Below are 22,816 nucleotides of genomic sequence, written 5' to 3' on the forward strand. Positions count from 1 at the left end.
CATGACATAAGGGTGCTTGTTAGTGCTCAGGGTCACTGGCTACCCAAGGGAAGTCCAGAGAAATGAGTGACCTGGATGGAGTCCTGGGAGGCTGAAGAGCTGCTGCAGGAGTGGGTGGTGATGGGGAGGGGACAGAATGGTAAAGTGACTCTGGGCTGAGGGGAACATTTCAGATTCCAAAACAAAGTGGTTGGGGGTGGGCCCCAGGCATTACTATGCAAGAGAAAAGTCCAGGAAAACCAGAGGTTCCCTTTCTTCTTATTTTTTTGTAGAGACTAGGTCTCACTTTGGTGCCCAGGCTGGCTCCAAACTTCTGGGCTCAAGTGATCCTCCTGCCTTGGCCTGCCAAAATGCTAGGATTATAGGCATGAGCCACCATGCCTGGCCATTTTTTCTTAAATTTTTTTTTTAATTGGCTATGTTAATCTTCTCTGTATTGTTCCAATTTTTTTTGAGATGGGGTCTAACTATGTTGCCCAGGCTGGAATAGATTGGTATGATCATGGCTCACTGCAGCCTCGACCTCCTGGGCTCAAGTGATCCTCCAGCCTTAGCCTCTCTAGTAGCTGGGACTACAAGCATGTGCTACCATGCCCACCTAATTTTTTAAAGTTATTATTTGTAGAGATGAGGTCTTGCTATGTTGCCCAAACTGGTCTTGAACTCCTGGGCTCAAATGATCCTCCCGCGTTGGCATCCCAAAGTGCTGGCATTAAAGGTGTGAGCCACTGTATCTGGCCTCATTCCATTTTTAGTATATGTACTGGTGAAGCGAGCGCTAGGTTCCTTAATAGTCACTTTAAATGTTTTAGATGTTGTGATCTAAAGCATTTAAAAATTATCAAATTTAGAATATTGAAACTGACAAATTATTATGCATCTATTAAACACTTATACTGAATGCCTGACATTGTGTTGTGTTGGGATTACAAGGAAGATAAAGTCCTTGTTTTAAAGGAAGACACATTTAATAAGGAATATAGAGATAAGCAATTAGAATATAAGAACTATTATGAGAAAAGAAGAAGTAATTCTTCCTGGAAGATTCTGTAGAACAGGTAGTATGTGATCTGGAACCTGAAAGATGTATCAGATCTTTCCAGGTAGGTGAGAGAGAATGGCATGTCAATCATATTAGTGCATAAAGACCTATGAGATGAACCAATATGCCCAGATGACAGGATGCTTAGAGGGAGAGAAGGGCATAAGAGACTGGAGAGGGACTAGGGGTGAAGTGGGGTCAGACTATGAAGGGTCTTACATGCTGAGAAAGGGAACTGGAAGCTTATCCTCTAGGTGAAAGTGTTCAATTTTTTTTTTAATTCAAGGACTTTGCATAGCAATTAATAATCTTTCCTATACCCTCTTTATGAATATTGGTAAACATTTTGTCACTTCTGCATGGTGTGTGATTAAGCAGGTAAAAACATCTTAATTTACATCACTACTATTGGATATGACATTACAATTTTCCAAGTTTTCCACACTTATTAAGTAATACATGTTGTTCAACTTACTTTAAATTATGTAAGAGAAAGCATGATTTATTGACATATGAATTATCAAATGACACACCATGTTTGGTTTGGGGCCCAAATGTTTTGCAACATAGATTCAAATATGATCTTATAGATTCATGAATTGATTTTTGGAATTCTTACATTTAATGTATAAAAATCAACTGGTCTAGCTTAACAATATTTGTGTTTTGTTTCTAAAAACTGAAGTAAAAACAAAGACTCTCAACATGGTTTCTGTTTTATTTTATTATTCTTATTTTTTGAGATGGAGTCTCACTGTGTCACCCAGGCTGGGTGGCACGATCTTGGCTCGCTGCAACCTCTGCCTCCCGGGTTTCAGTGATTCTTCTGCCTCAGTCTCCTGAGTAGCTGGGACTACAGGTGGGCACCATCATGCCTGGCTAATTTTTGTATTATTAGTAGAAACGGGGCTTCACCATATTGGCCAGGCTGGTCTCGAACTCCTGAACTTGTGATCCACCCACCTCGGCCTCCCAAAGTGCCGGGATTACAGGCGTAAGCCACCAGCTGGGCTTTTAATATATACAGATATAAAGATACGTTTCCTGGCTCTGGCCACTGAGAGGATTAGTAGTAACTGAGCACATGTAGCACTGAGATGTTGGTGTCTACAAACCAATCCCTACTAGAAAGAGCCAGAGCTCCCTGGCAAAACTGCTGAATCAAACTTTGGAGCAGGAACAGTCCAGATGAACCTGGAACAACTTGGTGAACCAGAAAGTAAGGGAGTACTCAAGGAAAGATGGGGACATAGGCACTTCACATAGTCCCCATATGAAGAGATGATGAAATGAGGAAATCAACATGTGGCAACCAGCAGAGTAAAATGTGATTCAAGCAAGAATCATCAATGAATATTAGAGCAAGTGAGGGAGTAAAAATATAATGAGTAAAAGGATATTTATATAGCCCTAAATATCTCCTTAACAGAAGCTAATTAAAGGAAAAAAATTATAACTTCCTGGAAGACATTAGTATCATTAGTAATGTGTTACATAAACATCACATGCCTCCTATATAATCCACTGAAAACAACACAACGTCACTTCTGGGGTAGGCCTGCAAAAAACTCTGACTATAATTATGAGGAAACATCAGATAAACAAATGGAAAGACATTCTACAAAATAATTGGCTTGTATTCATCAAGGTAATGAAAGACAAGAAAACATTGAGGAACTGTTCCAGATTAAAGAAGACTAAAGAGATTTGACAACCAAATGTGGCTCATGATTTGGGATTTTCTTTTCCTAATAAAGGACAGCGATCAGAAAATGAGCGACATTTGAATAATGTCTCTGGGTTAGCTAATACTATTGTCGTAAGTGTTAACTTTTTAATTTTTATTATTTCCTTATATAAGATAATGTTTTTATATTTTAAAAAAGTACAACCTAGGTATTTATGGGTAAAGGGACATTGTGGCTGCAACTTACTCAAATGGTTCAGGGAAAAAATGTGTATAAATATACATACATAATTTCAATATTTAAATATATATATAGAGAGAATGATAAAGCAAATGTGGTACAAAGTTAACATTTGAGGAATCTGGGTGGAGGTTACATGGGACTTCTTTATATTATTTCTGCAAATTTTCTTCCTTTTTTTATTTTAGTCTCTACCTTTTTTTATTTTAGAGACAGGGACTTGCTCTGTTGCCCAGGCTGGAGTGCAACGGCACAATCATAGTGTCACAGGATCCTTGGGGTGTCGCTTTTTCAGCTGGAAACCTCTGTGGTTGGTAGTGTCTTTGCCCGAGTTTGGCTCGGGCCCACTGGGCTCATTCTGCCCACTTGGCCTGGCAGGCTGCACTCAGCTCACACTACCAGCCCAGATCCCACGTCTGCCAAGGGCCAGCCAGGCACAGAGTGGCAAGGGGTGTGTGAGTGAGTGCAGGGTCCAGCCACTATGCATAGCCAGGCGTGCTGACTGCAGTGGAAAGCGGGCAAACCCATGCACCAGCACAGGCACCGGCTCCATGCAAGGCTGCAGATGACCAGGTGTACCACTGTGGGAACTGAGGAACGTGGTGGTTCCTGGAAGCTTGGAAACACCAGGAACTGTGGGGCCCCAAAGAGGGTGTCACAGCCCTGGTTTGGGGAGCCCCTAGGTCTGGGCTCCCTGAAGGGCTGCAGCTTTTCTCTCCTTGTCACTCATAATGTGGTGAGCAGGGGGCGTGTTTCAGCCCTGTTTGTGTTACAGCTCTTTAAGTCCCACCATTAGGTGTTCACAAGCTCTTGTCCCATGTCCAGGAAGAACGAAGTATGTGGACAACTGGAGGGTGAGCAAGTCAGAGAGGAGCTTCACTGAGTGACAGAACAGCTCTCAGGAGACCTGGAATAGCTCTTTTCTGCCAGCAGGTCGTCCCCACCAGTGTCCAGCTCTCAGCAGAGAGGAGACACACAGTGGGTAGCTCCTTTTCACAGGCAGGCTGTCTCAACATCGAGGAGACCTGAAGTGGGTAACTCCTTCCCACAGCTGGTAGTCCCAATGTCAGCATGAGTCTGGCTGAGTTTGGGGTTTTTATGTGCTCAGAAAGGAGGTTTTTCCTGGTGGGCCTGGAAAAAGCACCATCCAATTGGCTGAACGGTCATCAGCGAAGTCTTCACTCTGGGCCACGGACTTCACCTGGAACTGGCAGCCCAGTCCCCACGCTTCAGGCTGTTCCTGGCTTGAAGGTGGGGTTTCATCAGGGACCTGGCCCTTTCTGCCCAGGAACCTATCTGCCTCCTGCCATCAACATGCCCTCCATGGTGCCCAGGCTGTTTGTTCTGAGGGGCTCCTGCAGGCCTGGGCCAAGTTGCCCTCAGCCACCCTCACCATGCCTCCCTCCCATGCTTGTCAGCGCCCAAAGTTCAGAGGGACAGAGACAGCAGGGGGCTGGTGTGTCAGTGCCACACTGGCCAGGTCGTGACAGTGCCCAGGCTCTGCCACAAATTTGCTCTGCACTTGAGCGGGCACTGGGAGTGGAGAGAGGCCAGGGAGTGGGAGCAGGTACTTCTGAGCTGACAGGGGTGGGGGTTCCCAGGCCCCTGAGAGCCCAGAGATGTCCCAGTCCAGAGTGGGTGGCTGGGCAGCTGCAGCTGCACCAGGGAGCATGGGGCTCCCACCCTACCAATTCAGTAGGAAGTGGGGCTCCTGCCTGTTCCCAGCCCACACCAGCTCTGTAGAGCATGCAGCCCCAGCCATGTCTCTCCTGCTGCAGCTGGTGTCTTAGCAGTGGCTGCTCCAGATGGGCTGCTGCTGCCATCAATAGCTCACTGTAACTTTGAACTCCTGGGCTCAAGCAATCCTCCCACTCGGCCTCAGGAGTAGAAAGAACTACAGGTGTGGCTAATTTTAAAGTGGTTTTTTTTTTTTTTTTTGGAGCTTCTGGCTCTGTTGCCCAGGCTGAGGTGCAGTGGTGCAATCTCAGCTCACTGCAACCTTCGCCTCCTGGGCTCAAGTGATTCTCCTGTCTCAGCCTCTTGAGTAGCTGGGATTATAGGTGCGAGCCACTCTGCCTGGCCCTATTCCTGCAAATTTTCTGTGGGTCTGAAATTATGTCAAAATTAAAATTAAAAAACAGCTTAAAAAAAAAGAAAGTATAAGTTGCTGGCTACTGTTTGTAAGCATTTCTCTAGAGAAAAAAAAATTGTAGAGAATGTCTTTATTCTTGAATATGTGAAAAACAAAACTGAAAATAAAGTCAACAAAAGCATTTTCTTTTTAGTTTTGGTGCTTATGTACAAGAGACACCATCGTGTGTTTCTGAATTTTGATCAAATCAATGCAACTAACAGGTCAGGTGAAGGTAATCAGAGACAAATTTTCAGATTTTTTTTTGTTTTTGAGAAGGAGTCTCACTCTGTTGCCCAGGCTGGAGTGCAGTGGCGCAATCTCGGCTCACTGCAACCTCTGCCTCATGGGTTCAAACAATTCTCCTGCCTCAGCCTCCCAAGTAGCTGGGACTACAGGCGTGCGCCACCACGCCCGGCTAATTTTTTTTGTATTTTTAGTAGAGACGGTGTTTCACCACGTTAGCCAGGACGGTCTCGATCTGCTGACCTCGTGATCTGCCCACCTCGGCCTCCCAAAGTGCTGGGATTACAGGCGTGAGCCACCACGCCTGGCCTTTCAGAATTATTTTTTATGCTCATTAACTTTTTCAGGATCAGCAGTCCCTGTATTTTTCTTTAAAACAATTTAAGTAAGTATATGGATCTATTTTTTAGGGTAAAACACTCTGCACAAAAGCATCTACAGTAAAGTGAGAGTCTCTCTTCTCAACTCATACCCATCAGGACATTTTCTCAACTGTGTCCTCTAATCTTCTGTAAACATGACAAGAGACTTCATATCCTTGTAATTTATTTTCTACTTACATTAGATAGGGCTGGTTTCTTTTGTTGGCAATCAAAAACTCTTGACTAATAAAATTCCCTTTGATTTTCTTAGTGACAATCGTAAGTAATCCAAGTGTATCTCTGCCTTTCCAATATTTGCGTATCCCATTTCTGTTTCTTATTATACATTGGCTGGGCTCTCCAGGACAAATACATTGTAGAGGTGATAGCAGGCATTTTGGCTGGCTTGTTTCTCCACAGTTCTGAGCTCATCTGCTTTCTATCTTTCAAAAATTCCTAAAAACGTCTCTATTAGTATTTTCTCATTTATCAAGCTCCATGAAATTTAATAAGTGCCTGTATTTGCAGGCTACCAACTGGGATCTCCTCTAAACAATGCATGAGCTATTAAGGGGAATGATGTGACCAAAGCCTTTGGTAAAGTTGGGAATATAGAAGAAATGTAGAACCCAAGTTGCAGGGAAGAGAAACTGGTGGTAGAAAGATCCTTAGGAAGTTATTCCAATAGTCTAGAGAAAAATGAATGTGGCAATGAAGATTCCCATTAAACAACTTTGAATGATCTGTTCCCACATCAAGCAAAAACTATGAAAACTGGAAGTAAGCCAAGAGCTAGATTTACTTGAAAATCTTTCTGAGCTCCCTAATGTATGTCCTGTGATTGGCTGTAATACTTGTTCAGTATTCTTTTTTGGACCAATCACAGCCTGTTTGTATAATAATTTATCTCTACATGTCTTATGTCCCCCATTATCCTATTACCCCCATGAGGGAAAGATGAGTGTTTTATTATCTAATGTGTACTTAATCTGAATGTCATCACAGTGAGATCACTAGACAGCATAAATCATAAGGCAAAGAGAAAAGAATACCTTTCTGATCAATGTGGAAACACACGGTCACCTTGTCTAACCAGACTCTAGGTCAGAAATAAAGTTCTAAATTACTCTCTAAATGAGAATACTTTATTGGATTTTAAAAGGATCATTACTGCCTGAATTTGCCACATAAATCATTTTAATTCTTAGCTTAATTTTATAATCACAGAGATTTAAAAATTCAGAGCCTTTGTTTTTAAGGGTGAGAAGTCCAATTAATTACTATTGAGATAAAAGAAATAGAGAAATCTCATATTTATTCTATAGTAAAATACCAAGTAAGCCAGACTGTTTAACCTCTACTAAGCAAGAACTTTTTTAAAAATGCTAATTTTATAAGAAATGAAATTACCTATAAACAAGTAAATACTAATTAGTAATCACTAACATATTTTTCCTAACCTTATTATTATTATTATTATTATTTTTAAAGACAGGGTCTTACTCTGTTGTCCAGGTTAGAGTGCAGTGGTGTGATCATGCCTGGCTAATTAGCTTGGCTAATTTAAATTTTTTTCTTTTTGTAGAGACAGGGTCTTGCCGTGTTGCCCATGCTGATCTTGAACTCTTAAGCTCAAGTGATCCTCCCACCTCAGCCTCCCAAAGTGCTGGGATTACAGGCATAAGCCACTGCACCCAGCCCCTTAACCATTTTTAAGTGTACAGTTCAGTGGTATTAAGTACATTAACATTGTTGTGCAACTATCACCACCATCAATTTTTAGAACTCTTTTCATCTTGCACAACTCAAACTCTGTACACATTAAACACTAACGCCCCTTTCCCCTCCCTCCAGCCCCTGGCAACCACTGTTCTATTTTCTGTCTCTATGAATTTGACTACTCCTTGTACTTCACAAAAGTAGAATCATCCACCATCTGTCTTTTTGTGACTGGTTTATTTCATGTAGCATGATGTCCTCAAGGTTCACGTGTTATGGCCTGTGTCAGAATTCCTTCCTTTTTAAGGCGAACATTCCACTGTACGAGTATATCAAATTTTGCTTATCCATTCATCCACTGATGGACACTTGGGTTGCTTCCACCTTTTGGCTATTGTGAATAATGCTGCTATGAACATGGGTATACAAATATCTATTTGAGACACTGCTCTCAATTTTATGGTAAATCTATATTTAAGTTTTTGAGGAATCACCATATCATTTTCCATAGCTGCTGCACCATTTCACATTTCCACCAACAGTGCATAAGGGTTCCAGTTTCTCCAAATCCTCATCAACTCTTGTTATTTTGTTTTTTGGATAGTAGCCATTCTAATGGGTGTGAGTAGGTACCTCACACCCATTAGTTTTAATTTGCATTTCCCTAGTGATTAATGATGTTAAGTATCTTTTCATGTGCTTATTGGCCATTTATATACCTTCTTTGGAGAAATGTCTATTCAAGTCCTTTGCATTTTTGAAATGGGTTGTTTGCTGGTTGTTGAGTTTTAGGAGTTCTCTATTTATTCTGGATATCAATTCCTTTATCATATATGAGTTGCAAACATTTTCTCTCATTTTGTGGGTTGCCATTTTACTCTGTTGATAGTGTCTTTTAGTGCACAAACTTTAAAAATGTTCATGAAATCCAATTTGTCTATTTTTCTTTTGTTGCCTGTGTTTTAGGTGTTATATCCAAGAAATCACTGGCAAATCCAATGTCATGAATCTTCTGCCATATGTTTTCTTCTAAGAGTTTTATAGTTTAGGTCTTACATTTCAGTCAAAGATCCATTTTGAGTTAATTTTAGTATAAGTCAGTGTCTAACTTCATTCCTTTGCATGTGGCCAGTTTTCCTAGTACCATTTGTTGAAAAGATTATCTTTTCCCCATTCAGTGGTCTTGGCATTCTTGTTGAAAATCAGTTGACCATATATGAAAGTATTTACTGTTGTATTCTCTATTCTATTCCATTAGTCTATGTTTCTGTATTTTTCTTTTTATAGATATTGGGGTCTCACTATGGTGCCTGGGCTGGTTGGACTCAAGTAATCCTTCTGCTTCAGCCTCCCAAAGTGCTGGGATTACAGATGTGAGCCACTACGCCTGGCCTATTTGTTTGTTTTTATGCCAGTATCACAATGCTTTGTTTACTATAGCTTTGTAGTAAGTTTTGAAATAAGGAAATGTGAGTTCTCCAGCTTTGCTCTTCTTTTTCAGGATTGTTTTGGCTATTTGAGGTCCCCTGAAATTCTAATTTTAGGATGGGTTTTTCTATTTGTGCAAAAAATGTCATCAGGATTTTGATAGGGATTGCATTAAATCTGTACTTGCTTTGGGTATTAACATCTTAGTAATATTATCTTCTGATCCATGATCATAGAATGCCTTTCCATTTATTTATATCTTCTCTAATTTCGTTCAGAAATGTTTTATAGTTTTCATTGTACTACAAGTCTTTCATCTCTTCAGTCAATTCCTAGGCATTTTATCTTTTCTGATGCTATTGTAAGTGGAATTGTTTTTGTAATTCCCTTTTTGGATTCATTGCTAGTATACAGAAATGCAATTAATTTTTGTGTATTGAGTTTGTATCCTGCTAACTTGCTGAATTTGCTTATTAGTTCTAATAGATGCTTCAGTGGAATCTTCAGAGTTTTCTATGTATAAGACCATTATCATCTGTGAACAGATAATTTTACCTCTTCCTTTCCAAGTAGATGACTTTAATTTCTTTTTCTTGTCTAATTGCTCTGGCTAAGACTTCCAGTAGTATGATGAATAGAAGTGGTGAAAGTAGGCATCCTTGCCTACTTCCTTATGTTACATGAAAAACTTCAGTCTTTTACTATTGAGAATGATGTTTGCTGTGGGTTTTCATATATAGCTTTTATTATGTTTATGTAGTTTCCTTTATTTCTAGAGTGCTTTTAGTATGAAAGTATGTTGAATTTTGTCAAATACTTTTTGCATTTGATCATTCTAGATCATGCATCATGATAATTCTAGATGATTTAAATGATCATGTGGGGTTTCTCCTTCATTCTGTTAGTGTGTATCACACTGACTGATTTTGTATGTGGAACCATCCTTGTACTCTAGGAATATATCCCACTTGGTCATGGTATTGAATCCTTTTAACATGCTGTTAAATTAATTTTTCTAGGATTTTTTGAAGCTTTTTGTATTAATGTTCATAAAGGATACTGATTTGTGGTTTTCTTTTCTTGTAGTGTCTTTGTCTGCCTTTGGTATCAGGGTAATGCTCTCACAGAATGAGTTAGGGAGTGTTCCTTCTTCAGTTTCTTTTTGAAAAGTTTGAGAAGTATTGCTGTTAAATGTTTGGTAGAATTTGCCAGTGAAGCCATCCAGTTCAGGGCTTTTCTTTGTTGGGAAATTTAAAATTACTGACTCAGTCTCATTTTCTATTTCTTTGTGCTTTAGTCTTGGTAGATTTTGTGTTTCTAGAAATATGTCCATTTTATTTAGGTTATCCAACTTGTTGGTGTACAATTGCCCATGGTACTCTCTTATAATCTTTATTTCTGTGGAATTGGTAATAATGTTCCTGCTTTCATTTCTGATTTTAGTAATTTGAGTCTCCTTTCTTTCTTAGTCCATCTAGCTAAAGGTCAATTTTGTTGATCTTTTCAAAGAACCAACTTTTGGTTTTGTTGATTTTCTCTATCATTTTTCTATTCTCCATTTTGTTTATCTAATATCTATTTTGATTATCTGCTCTAATCTTTATTATTTCCCTCCTTCTACTAGTTTTGGGTTTAGTTTATTCTTCTTTCTCTAATCCCATAAGGTGTACAGTTAGATTGTTGATTTGAGATCTTTCTTGTTTTTTAAATGTGTTTTATAGCTATAAATTTCCCCTTAGCATTGCTTCACTGAATTTGCTGTGTCCCGTAAATTTTGGTACATTGTGTTTTTGTTTTCATTCATCTATATTTTCTTTTTTGCTCAAAATTGTTAATCATACATTTTATTATTTTTTTAATTTTCACGGTACATTCAGTAATGTAATATTCATATAATTTGTAAAAATCAAACCAGTGTAATTGGTATATCCATCACCTTAAATATTTCTTTTATTGTAGAAACATTCCAATTATTCTCTTCTAGCTATTCTGAAATACACGACTGATGACTGTAAACTATAGTCACCTTACTGATCTATCAGACAGATCTTATTTTTTTCTATCAAACTGTATATCTGGACCCATTAATCAACCTCTCTTCATATCCCCCTGAAAAATTTCCCCTCCTTTTTCTCCTAAAAGTCTTAGTACTTTACATTTTACATTTAAGTCTATGATCTATTTTGAGTTGAAATTCTTAATTTTTTTTTTATTTTATTTTAGGTTTGGGGCACATGTGCAGGTTAACAAAGGCAAACTCATGTCATGGAGGTCTCGTGTACAGACCATTTATTCACCCAGGTACTAAGCACAGTACCTGATAGTTATTGTTTCTGATCCTCTCCCTCCTCCCACTCTCCTCCCTAGATATAATTTTAACTTTTATTTTAGATTTGGGAGTACATGTGCAGGTTTGTTACATGGGTGTATTGTAACGTGCTGGGGTTTGGGGCATGATTGATCCTGTCACCCAGGTATTGAATGTAGCACCTGATAGTTAGAAACCCCCTTCCCCTCTCTCTCCCTCCCCGCTCTAGTTATCCCCAGTGTCTGTTGTTCTCTATGTTGTGCCCATTGGTTCTCATTATTTTGTTCCCACTTATAAGTGAGAACATGTGGTATTTGGTTTTCTGTTCCCGCATTAGTTTGCTAAGGATAATGGCCTCCAGCTCCAGCCATGTTCCTGCAAAGGACATGATCTTTCTTTTTTATGGCCACATAGTATTCCATTAGGTATATGTACCACATTTCCCTTAACCAGTCCCAGTCCATTGATGGGCATTGAGGTTGATTCCATGTTTTTGCTATTGCAAACAGTGCTACAATGAAGATATGTCAGCATGTGTGTTTACAGTAGAATGATTTATATTCCGTTGGGTATATACCCTGTAGTGAGATTGCTGGGTTGAATGTTAGTTGTTTTAAGTTCTTTGAGGAATTGCCACACTACTTTCCACAATGGTTTAACTAATATACACTCTTACCAACACTAAATAAGCATTCCCTTTTCTCCACAACCTGACCACAGCATCTGTTACTTATTAATTAATTAATTTTTTTTTTTTGAGACAGGGCCTTGCTCTGTCACCCAGGTTGGAGTGCAATGGCACAATCTTGGCTCACTGCAATCTCTGCATGCACCCCGCCCCACCCTCCCCACCGAGGCCCAGGCTCAAGCGATCCTCCTGCCTCAGCCTCCCCAATAGCTGGGACTATAGGTGCATGGCATGAAGCCTGGCTATTTTTTTGTATTTTTGGTAGAGAAGGGGTCTCGTCATGTTGCCCAGGGCGGTCTTAAACTCCTGAGTTCAAGCAATCTCCCCACTTTGGCCTCCCAAAGTGCTGGGATTACAGGTGTGAGCAACTGTGCCTGGCCTGGCTTTTTAATGCTAGCCATTCTAACTGGTGTGAGATGGTATCTCACTGTGGTTTTAATTTGCATTTTTTTTTTTTTTTTTTTTGAGATGGAGTCTCGCTCTGTTGCAGTGGAGTGATCTTGGCTCACTGCAACCTCCGCATCCCAGGTTCAAGCAATTCTCCTGCCTCAGCCTCCCGAGTAGCTGAGATTACAGGCACCCGCCACCATGCCTGGCTAATTTTTTGTATTTTTAGGAGACATGGGGTTTCACCATGTTGGCCAGGCTGTTCTTGAACAGTCTTTGGATTCGCCTGCCTTAGCCTCCCAAAGCACTGGGATTACAGGTGTGAGCCACCGTGCCCAGCTGCATTTTTCTTATGATTAGTGATATTGAGCATTTTTTCATATGTCTGTTGGCTGCATGTACATCTTTTTTTGAAAAGTGTGTGTTCATGTCTTTGCCTGCTTTTTAATGGGGCTGTTTTTTGCTTGTAAAATTTTTTTTTCGGGGGGTAGGGTTGGGGACAGAGTCTTACTCTGTCGCCCAGGCTGGAGTGCAGTGGCACGATCTCAGCTCATTGCAAACTCCACCTCCTGGGTTCAAGTGATTCTTGTGCCTCAGCCTCCCGAGAGCTGGGATTACAGGCATGTGCCACCATGCCCAACTAATTTTTGTATTTTTAGTAGAGATGGGGCTTCACCATGTTGGCCAGGCTGGTCTCAAACCCTGGACCTCAGGTGATCCACCCACCTCAGCCTCCCAAAGTGCTGGGATTACAGGTGTGAGCCACCGTGCCCAGCAGTTTGTAAGTCTTAAGTTCCTGATAGATTCTGGATATTAGACCTTTGTCAGATGTATAGTTTGAAAGTACTTTCTCCCATTCTGTAGGTTGTCTGTTTATTCTGTTGATGTATCGTTTCTTTTGCTGTGCAAAAGCTTTAGTTTAATTATATAACATTTGTCAATTTTTGCTTTTGTTGCAGTTGCTTTTGGCATCTTCATCATGAAATCTTTGCCAGCCCCTATGTCTAGAATGGTATTTTCTATTTTCCCTTGGGATTTCTTTTTAATTTTCATGGGTACATAGTAAGTATATTTATGTGGTACATGATATCTTCTTTGATCTGCTGGTTAAGAGTGCTTTAATTTCCACAATTTTGTGAAATTTCCAGTTTTACTTCTGTTGTTGATTTCTAACTTCATCCCATTGTGGTCAGAGAAGATACTTTGTATATTTATCTTCTGAAATCTATTGAGACTTAATTTGTGGCCGAAAATATGGTCCATCCTAGAAAACGTTCCATGTGGACTTGAGAAGAATGTGTATGCTGTTGTTGTTAGGTAGAGTGTCTTGTATGTGTCTGTTAGATCCAGCTCGTTAATTGTGCTATGCAAGTCCTCTGTTTCCTTACTTCTTGTTTGGTTCTTCTATGCACTATTGAGAGTGGAGTATTAAAGTGTCCAGCCATTATTGTAGAACTTTCTATTTCTCTCTTCAATTCAGTCCACTTTTGCTTCATATATTTTGATGATCAGGTATTAGGTAGATAAATATTTATAGCTGCTATCTCTTGTTGCTGTGGAGCCTTTTATTAATATGTAATATCCTTCTTTGTCTCTTGTAATCTTTTCAAATTTAATGTCTATTTTGTCTCATATTAGTATAACTCTCTTTTGGTTACTACTGCATGGAATACTATCCTTTTCCATCCTTTCACTTTCAACTCTGGATCTAAAGTGAGTCTCCTGCAGATAGCATATAGTTGAATCATGTTTTTTATTATTTATTTATTTTTGAGATGGAGTCTCGCTCTGTTGCCCAGGCTGGAGTGCAGTGGCGTGATCTCGGCTCACTGCAAGCTCCGCCTCCCGGGTTCACGCCATTCTCCTGCCTCAGCTTCCAGAGTTGCTGGGACTACAGGTGCCCGCCACCATGCCCAGCTAATTTTTTTTGTATTTTTTAGTAGAGATGGGGTTTCACCGTGTTAGCCAGGATGGTCTTGATCTCCTGACCTCGTGATCCACCCGCCTTAGTCTCCCAAAGTGCTGGGATTACAGGCGTGAGCCACCTCACCCAGCCAAATCATGTTTTTTAAATCCACTCTGCCAGTATTTGTCTTTTGGAAAGTTGAATCCATTTACATTTAAAGTAATTACTTATAAGATAGGACTTAATTCTGTCATGTTGCTATTTATTTTCCATGTGTCTTACCGCTTTTTTGTCCCTTATTTCTTGCATTACTATCTTCTTTTGTGTTTAATTGATTTTGTTTTTTTTGTGGCAAAACATTTAAATTCCTTTCTTGTTTCCTTTTGTGTATATCCTTTAGGTATTTTCTTATGGTTACTGGGGGGATTACATTTAACATCCTAAAGTTATAACACCCTAATTTGAATTTATACTAGCTTAACTTCAATAACAAAAACTCTGCTCCTTTACTAGCTCTCCCCAACTCTTTCAGTTGTTACCACAAAATTATCTTTATACACTGTCCAAAAACATAAACTAATAATACTTTTAATAAATATATTTTTTAGAAAGAGTAGTGATAGTTCTTTTTAAAAATGGCTTTGTTGGAATACAATTCATATACCATATAACTCAACCATTCATCCATTTTTAGTATGTTCACAGAAGTGTACAACCACCACCACAGTCAATTTTAGTATACTTTCACCACCTGAATAAGAAATCACATACCCATTAATAGTCCTGCTCTCCAGCCCTACCAACCACTAATCTACTTTCTGTTTCTCTAGATTTGCCTATTCTAGGTATTTTACATAAAATGGAATCATACAGTATGTGGTTGACTGCAATCAGCTTCTTTGACTTAGCATGTTTTCAAGGTTCATCCATGTTGTAGTAAGTATCAGTACTTCATTCCTTTTTCTGGTTAAATAATATTCCATTATATGGATATGCCACTTTTTAACAATCCATTTATCAGTTGGTAGACATTGGGTTATTTCCACTTTTGGCTATTATGAATAATGTTGCTATAAGCATATTTTTGTGTGAATGTCTGTTTTCATTTCTCTTGAGTATATACCTAGGAGTGGAATTCTTCGGTCACATAACTCTGTTTAATATTTTGTAGTATTGCCAAACTGTGTTCATAGCAGCTGCACCATTTTATATGGAGGAGAGTTCCAATTTCTCTACCTGCTCACCAACACTTGTTATTCTCTTTTAGAATATAGCCATCATAGGGTATGAAGTGGTAACTGGTTGTGGTTTTCTAATTGACCTTGGCCTGTGCTACAGTTTAAATATCTGTCCCCTCCAAATCTCATGTTGAAATTTAATCCCCAATGTTGGAGGCAGGGCCTGGTGGGAGGTTTTGGGTCATGGAGGCAGAACTCTCATTAATGGCTTCATGTCATCCTCATGGTAATGAGTGACTTCTCACTATTAGTTTCCATAAGATCTGATTGCTAAAAATAGCCTGGCGCCTCCTCCTCTCTTTTTTTCCTCCTTTCTTGCCACATGATGCTTGTTCTTCTTTCCCTTCTACCATGAGGGGAAGCTTTCTGAAGTCCTTACCAGAAGCAGATGCTGATGCCATACTTCTTGTACAGCCTGCAGAACCATGAGCCAAACAAATCTCTTTTCTTTATAAATTACCCAGCCTCTAGTATCCCTTGATATTATAGCAATGCAAAATGGACTAAGACAGCTTGATTAAAAATGATTTCATTATAATTGCAGCAATATATATAATATATATATTACATGTATTGTTATAAGATCCAAATAAAAAGAAAAAAACTGATAATAAAATGAAGCCAAAAGAACATTAAAAGGTACATAAAAATGAATGCCAGAATACCATGTACAAGGACTAATGCTGGACTGTGAAATCATTTGGTTTAGCTCCTAGGGTCATGATGCTTTTGAAATAAAAATACTTTAGTAACTCAAGCGAAGCTCAGTTTTCCATGGATTTAAGAGATGAAAAAGGAGAGCCATGATCCAAATTACAATAAAGTTAAAATTGCATAAATTTTACACTCCTAGGCTTCAAACTGTATAAAACAAACGAGTTTAGACCAATAACAGCCTTTATTTTATTTTCACTGCCTGAAGTTCATAGAGCAATAGTTTTTTTTATTTTTATATATATTTTTGGAGAGACAGGGTCTCACTCTGTCACCCAGGCTGGGGTGCAGTGGTATGATCATGGATCACTGCAGCCTCGACCTCCTGGGCTCAGGTGATCCTCCTGCCTCAGCCTCCTGAGTAGCTGGGAGTACAGGCACATGACATCACACCTGGCTAATTTTTTAATTTTTATTTTTCTAGAGACAAGGTCTTACTAGATTGCCCAAGTTGGTCTTAAACTCCTGGCCTCAAGCAATCCTCCCGCCTTAGCCTCTCAAAGTGCTGGGATTATAGTTAGGAGCCACTGCACCTGGCACCAAAAGCTTTTTATACTTCTCTGATGGCAACACACGGTGAGAAATATTTCACATAGTGAACGAGCATACACACACACACCTGTATTTATGTTTATGTAACTAAACGAAGTATTTTGAGAAATAATACTTAAACTTACTATTAGAAATGCATTCACAATATATAGTTAAAATTTAAAAAAAGCAAAGCAAAGCAAAACAACTTTGCTGGTCCTGAGTCACTAAATTGTGCATTATCACTTGTAATTTTAAAAACAGTGACTTAGCCCATAAACAAGGGGAAGAGTAAATAAATGCACGATATGAGTTAAATCATGACTATCAAATCCCAAGCATTCTATAGAATAGTTCCAGTGTTGTAGGTGTCCAATATGGTATTTCATGAACACAAAAATTGATTCAAAGTTTAGACACTGAAAGTGAAATGTAAATATATTTGAGCTAAGGTCAAATAGAAAAAAAAGGAACTCTGACATTCACTGGTATCTTAGTAGCTGTAAGAATAGTATTTCAATGGTCTTTTTCTAGTTCAATGACATGTTTGTTCAGTGGGATAGACATTTCATATGGAATTGTTTTGTTTATATAAAATGGATCTGGTTAGCTCCTCTCAAATACAAGCTATATAATTAAAGTACATTTTTGTTTTAACATAATTTGATAATCAAAGAATATACCCAAAATATAGAAATACAAAAATTGACAACACAGAACAGCATTTCCTAATTTTTTTTAGACTGGAACATTCCTTTTATAATTTTATATAATTTTCAAAAACTACTTAGGTATTAAAATTTTCTTTTCTTTTCTTTTCTTTTTTTTTCAGACAGAGTCTCACTCTGTCACCCAGGCTAGAGTGCAGTGGCACGATCTTGGTTCACTGCAATCTCTGCCTCCTGGGTTCAAGCAGTTCTCCTGCCTCAGTCACCCGAGTAGCTGGGACTACAGGCATGCGCCATCACGCCTGGCTAATTTTTGTATTTTTTGTTTTTTAATAGAGATGGGGTTTCACCATGTTGGCCACCATCTTGACGTCAAGTGACCTGCCCACCTCAGCTTCCCAAAGTGCTGAGATTATAGGTGTGAGCCACCACACCTGGCCTAAAACTTTCATTTTATCATTTTTATATGGTATATAACAAAAGAATGTTGAAGTAAGATAAACACAATCTGCTGAGAAATTCAAAATTACAAACCATGCCCTAAAATATACATTAAAATGTAATTAACGGATATAATATAAAAGTGGGTTAAATAGAGTTTTTATGACCTGATAAATCTCCCACTTTGTGTTTTTAAAAAACTCCTCCAGCCTGGGCAACCAAACAAGACCTGTCTCAAAAAATATTAAAAAATAAAAACAAAAAACTCAACTGATTTATTTTTATGATTTCTTATTTTAATTTAAAAATGCTAGGACACAATTTTACCCTGCACTTCTCAGCAAAACCAAAAACAGATAAAATTATTTTGAAAGTTAAACTATACTAAATAATACTGTAATTATATTTTCTCATTTAACATAGTGCTCAGAAACATTAAAACCATCTTAACTTGCTTTCAAGATTTAATTAAAAAGAAAATTTTGGGCCGGGTGCAGTGGCTCACGCCTGTAATCCCAGTGCTTTGGAAGGCCAAGACGGGTGGATCATGAGGTCAGGAGATCAAGACCATCCTGGCTAACACGGCGAAACCCCATCTCTACTAAAAATACAAAAAAATTAGCCGGGTGTGGTGGCAGGCACCTGTAGTTCCAGCTACTCGGGAGGCTGAGGCAGGAGAATGGTGTGAACCCGGGAGGCAGAGCTTGCAGTGAGCTAAGATCACCACTGCACTCCAGCCTGGGTGACTGAGCAAGACTCTGTCTTAAAAAAAGAAAAAAAAAAAAAGAAAATTTTGATCCAATGAATGTAATTTGTAAATCAGGAGATCAGATTGATATAAATGTGCAGAATTACCATTTTTATGCTACTTCTGAACTATATAATTCAGCATGCGTTCCTTATGATTCCTCTCTATAATCTATATATGTAATGAAGATGAATTAAACAATACATGAATAAAAATTTAAACTGCATATGGCCAAAATGACCATGGTGGCTAACAGGTTTTAGTAGACTTATAGGCACCATGAATCTCCCTACTAGGCAGTCACTTGATTCACATGATTTGAAAGCTCTGAAATGGTTCAACAGTTTTACAATTATTTGTAAAATAATTACAGATATAAAAAAAAATCAGTACAGTTTTCTCTCGCTATACATGAGGCATTAGTTCCAAGCCCACCCACGGGTACCAAAATCTGTGCATACTCAGGTCCTGTAGTTGGCCCCGCCAAACTTGCATATACCAACAGTCGGCCTTCCCTATACATAGGTTTCACATCTTGCTAATACTGTATGTTCTTTCCTTCCTTCCCTTCCTTCCCTTCCTCCCTCCCTCCCTTCCTTCCTTCCTTCTCTCTTTCTCTCTCTCTCTCTATTATTATTTCAATAGTTTTTGGGGAGCGAATATGGTATTTTCAGTCTGCTTTTGGTTGAAAAAAAAATCCGTGTAAGAGTGGATCTGCACAGTTCAAACACACATTCTTCAAGGGTCAACTGTAATTCAAATGAGAAATTGATAGAGATACCATTCCGGCTTTTATGATATAAGCTCCTGGAACCCTTACTAGGAAAAACTACCATATATTAAAACATTGAACAAACCCTCAGCAGAGGTTCCTTCAAACTGGGCAATGCTCATGCTTGGGGAAAGGTCAAGGGGCTCCGGGCCTATGTGAACATGCTAGAATTGGGAAACCAGGTTATGCTGGGGAGATAAGAGATATGAAACCTTTCAGATGAGTACAGGTATTATAATGCCACATCAGCACTGTAAGACATGCTGGTAAAGGGATTTAGCCTACACTGCATTTCACTCTAACGGCCCAATGAGCAGTATTCCTTGTCTTGTCTTGGTTCAGTGTAGTGCTGTCCTCTCTCTCCTACCCAACCTGGACTTTTTGCTCTAAAATTACACATTCTTAAGCTAAACTCAAACTCCATGAGTTGTGATGATCTGGTTCAGGTAAATCAATAAGATGTCAATGCTTAAGAAATATAATCTAGCCGGGCATGGTGGCTCATGTCTGTAATCCCAGCACTCTGGGAAGCTGAGGCAGGAGGATCACTTGAGCTCAGGAGTTTGAGACCAGCCTATGCAACATAGTGAGATCTTGTCTCTACTAAAAATTAAAAAATTAACCGGGTATGGGCCAGCCACGGTGGCTCATGCCTGTAATCCCAGCATTTTGGGAGGTTGAGGTGGGCGGATCACCTGAGGTCAAGAGTTCGAGACCAGTCTAGCCAACATGGTGAAACCCAGTCTCTACTAAAAATACAAAAATTAGCCAGGGGTGTGATGGTGTGTGCCTGTAATTCCAGCTACTCGGGAGGCTGAGGCGGGAGAATGCTTAATCCAGGACGCGGAGGTTGCAGTGAGCCGAGATAGTGCCATTGCACTCCAGCCTGGGCAACAGAGTGAGATTCCATCTTTAAAAAAATATACATATATTAGCCAAGTATGGTGGCACATGCCTGTAGTCCCAGCTACTCCGAAGGCTGAGGCGGGAGGATCACTTGAGCCCAGGAGTTTGAGGCTGCAGTGAGCTATGATCATGCCACTGCACTCCAGCCTGACAGAGTAAGACCCTGTCTCAAAAAAAAAAAAAAAAAAAAAGAAAGAAATTAAAAAAGAAATACAATCTAAGGCCCTTCAATATAAGCATAAAAAACTGAAAAAAAAACCAAAAAACCTATCTACTGTAATGCTATGCCACTATTAATTTCACTTTATGAAGCTAAAAAAAGAAAGGCTCTAACTGCTTAATAATGGGTTTGCTTTAATTTCTGTAAAGATAAAATAGCTGTTGACAAGATGGATAATAATAATCAGTGATTTAGAAAGCTAAATTTCCACTGACTTCACTTTCTAAAACAGTGTTTTTTTTGTTTTTGTTTTTGAGACAAAGAGTCTCACTCTGTTGCCCAGGCTGGAGTGCAGTGGCATGATGTCGGCTCACTGCAACCTCCACCTCCCTGGTTCAAGCAAGTCTCCTGCCTCAGCTTCTTGAGTAGCTGGGACTACAGGTGCCTGCCATCACGCTAATTTTTTGTATTTTTAGTAGAGATGGGGTTTCACCGTGTTAGCCAGGATGGTCTCGATCTCCTGACCTCGTGATCCGCCTGCCTCGGCCTCCCAAGGCATTTTTTATGTTGCTATCCTCTTAAAGGGTAGACAACAAGTCAGAGGGACTTGTTTTTTGAGCTTGTCCTCATAACTGTCAAAATGAAAGCTTGAATTTAAAACAAAGCTGACTTTTGAGGAAATCAAGAATTCACAGCAACATAACTTATCTATGCATAGAAATTTTCCTTAAGACAATGTATCTTTCACTAAAAATAGCAGTTTTTTTAGTTAACATTAATGAAATTAACAGAGGCACTTCAAGAAAAAATGGCCCTCTACATTCATTGCTAAGTGACTTCTATTGCTACACTATGTATGTTACTTTGCATTCCCATATTAAAGCCTGAGTTCTTCATACTGAGCCTCTAGCACATCACATTTAGTTATTCAACAATTCTTTAGTTCAGTTCAATGAAAATACTGGATGGATTCTATGAATTTATGAAGTAGATTAGTAGACACAGAGATTATCAAAACATATTCCCTACTCTTAAGAACTCATATAGTCTAATGTAATATAAGAAAGTCTCCTTTTACTAAAGACTAAGGAATTTTATTGGATAAATGACATACAAATAAAAAAATTATAAATACTGAGCTTAGATAAGGAACCCAGTTGAATACCACTTATCTTGTTGAGTTGGCTTTCTATAGTTTCAATGTATTTTCATTACTTTGCCGGGTGTCTAAGTCCAGTTCTAGGTCCTTGGGGCACTCTTTTCATGATGGCTGCACATCCAGCTCCAAATAAAAACTGTGTTCTACGAAATACTCAACTGAACCACAGACCAACTGCTTCTCTGAAATCCTTTAATACATTATTCTTAAGCCCTTTTAACTTGAGTGAAGTCCAAAAACTGTTATTTTTGCTGTTTTGGCTTGATGTATTCAATCTCACTGTTTTCTATACTCTTTAGGCCAGTAATCCCCAACTTTTTGTTCATCTAGACACAGCGCAAGATAAGTACAACAATATTCTCCTGCGGGTGTAAGCAGAAGTTGTATGTGCTGTGTCCCACATAAAACTTGAAGGCAAGGCTGAGAACCTCTTTTCCAGTTTGTGCTCAGAGAAATCTACTTCAATTCCCACTGTAGCCTCTGTGTGCAATTAACCTTAAATTATCTCTTCTGTTTTTCTATACCAAAATTTTCAATTCAGCAACCTCTATGCCACCATGACTCTACTTTTTATTTATTTATTATTTTTTTGGAGACAGGGTCTCACTTTGTCACCCAGGCTGGAGTGCAGTGGCATGATCATAGTTCACCGCAGCCTCAAACTCCTGTGCTCAAGGGATCTTCCTGCCTCAGCCTTTCAAGTAGCTAGAATTACAAATGTGTACCACCATGACCGGCTAAATTTTTGTATTTTTTGTAGAGATGCGGTCTCGCAATGTTGCTCAGGCTGGTTTCGAACTCCTGACCTCAGGAAATCCTCCCACCTCGGCCTCCCCAAATGCTGGGATTATCGGCATAAGCCACAGTGCCAGGCTCTTCATTTTTTACCTGACTTCTTACTGTGTCATTACTTCTGGTCCATCATTAAATTGTTATTCCCAAACCCACATTTCCATCTCAGAAGAGAATCTGAACAATTAAAGTCATCATATTTAGGGAAGTGATTTATCCATCAGTTATGCATATAGACAAATATCATAGACTATCACATGTAGGTACACACATACACGTCTTCCAGACACATACTTCTGTACTTTTCTGTATTAGACTCTGCTACCTTCCTACCTTTTCAGCCTTATTTAGAATCTAGCTAGGTAACAAGGAGGAATCCCTTAGTATAGATAATCCACAAAGCAGATATTATGCCAGTGGATAATGAAGGATCATTTACTATGCCATAATGAGAGAATCCTCTGATAAGCCACTGGACTTTTTAGATACAATCATAGGAAGAGAATGTGATGGGTCTTTATGAAATCCAAAAATGACTTAAA

At 39.1% G+C, this 22,816-nt stretch overlaps 1 protein-coding gene across 9 annotated transcripts in view; it reads right to left on the reverse strand.

The window, feature by feature from the left end:
* Positions 1–22,816, reverse strand: part of TCAIM (T cell activation inhibitor, mitochondrial) — a 71,242-nt gene that overhangs the window by 18,450 nt on the left and 29,976 nt on the right.

This window comes from Pongo abelii, chromosome 2 (genome assembly GCF_028885655.2).
Source record: "Pongo abelii isolate AG06213 chromosome 2, NHGRI_mPonAbe1-v2.0_pri, whole genome shotgun sequence".
Classification (NCBI taxonomy): domain Eukaryota; kingdom Metazoa; phylum Chordata; class Mammalia; order Primates; family Hominidae; genus Pongo; species Pongo abelii.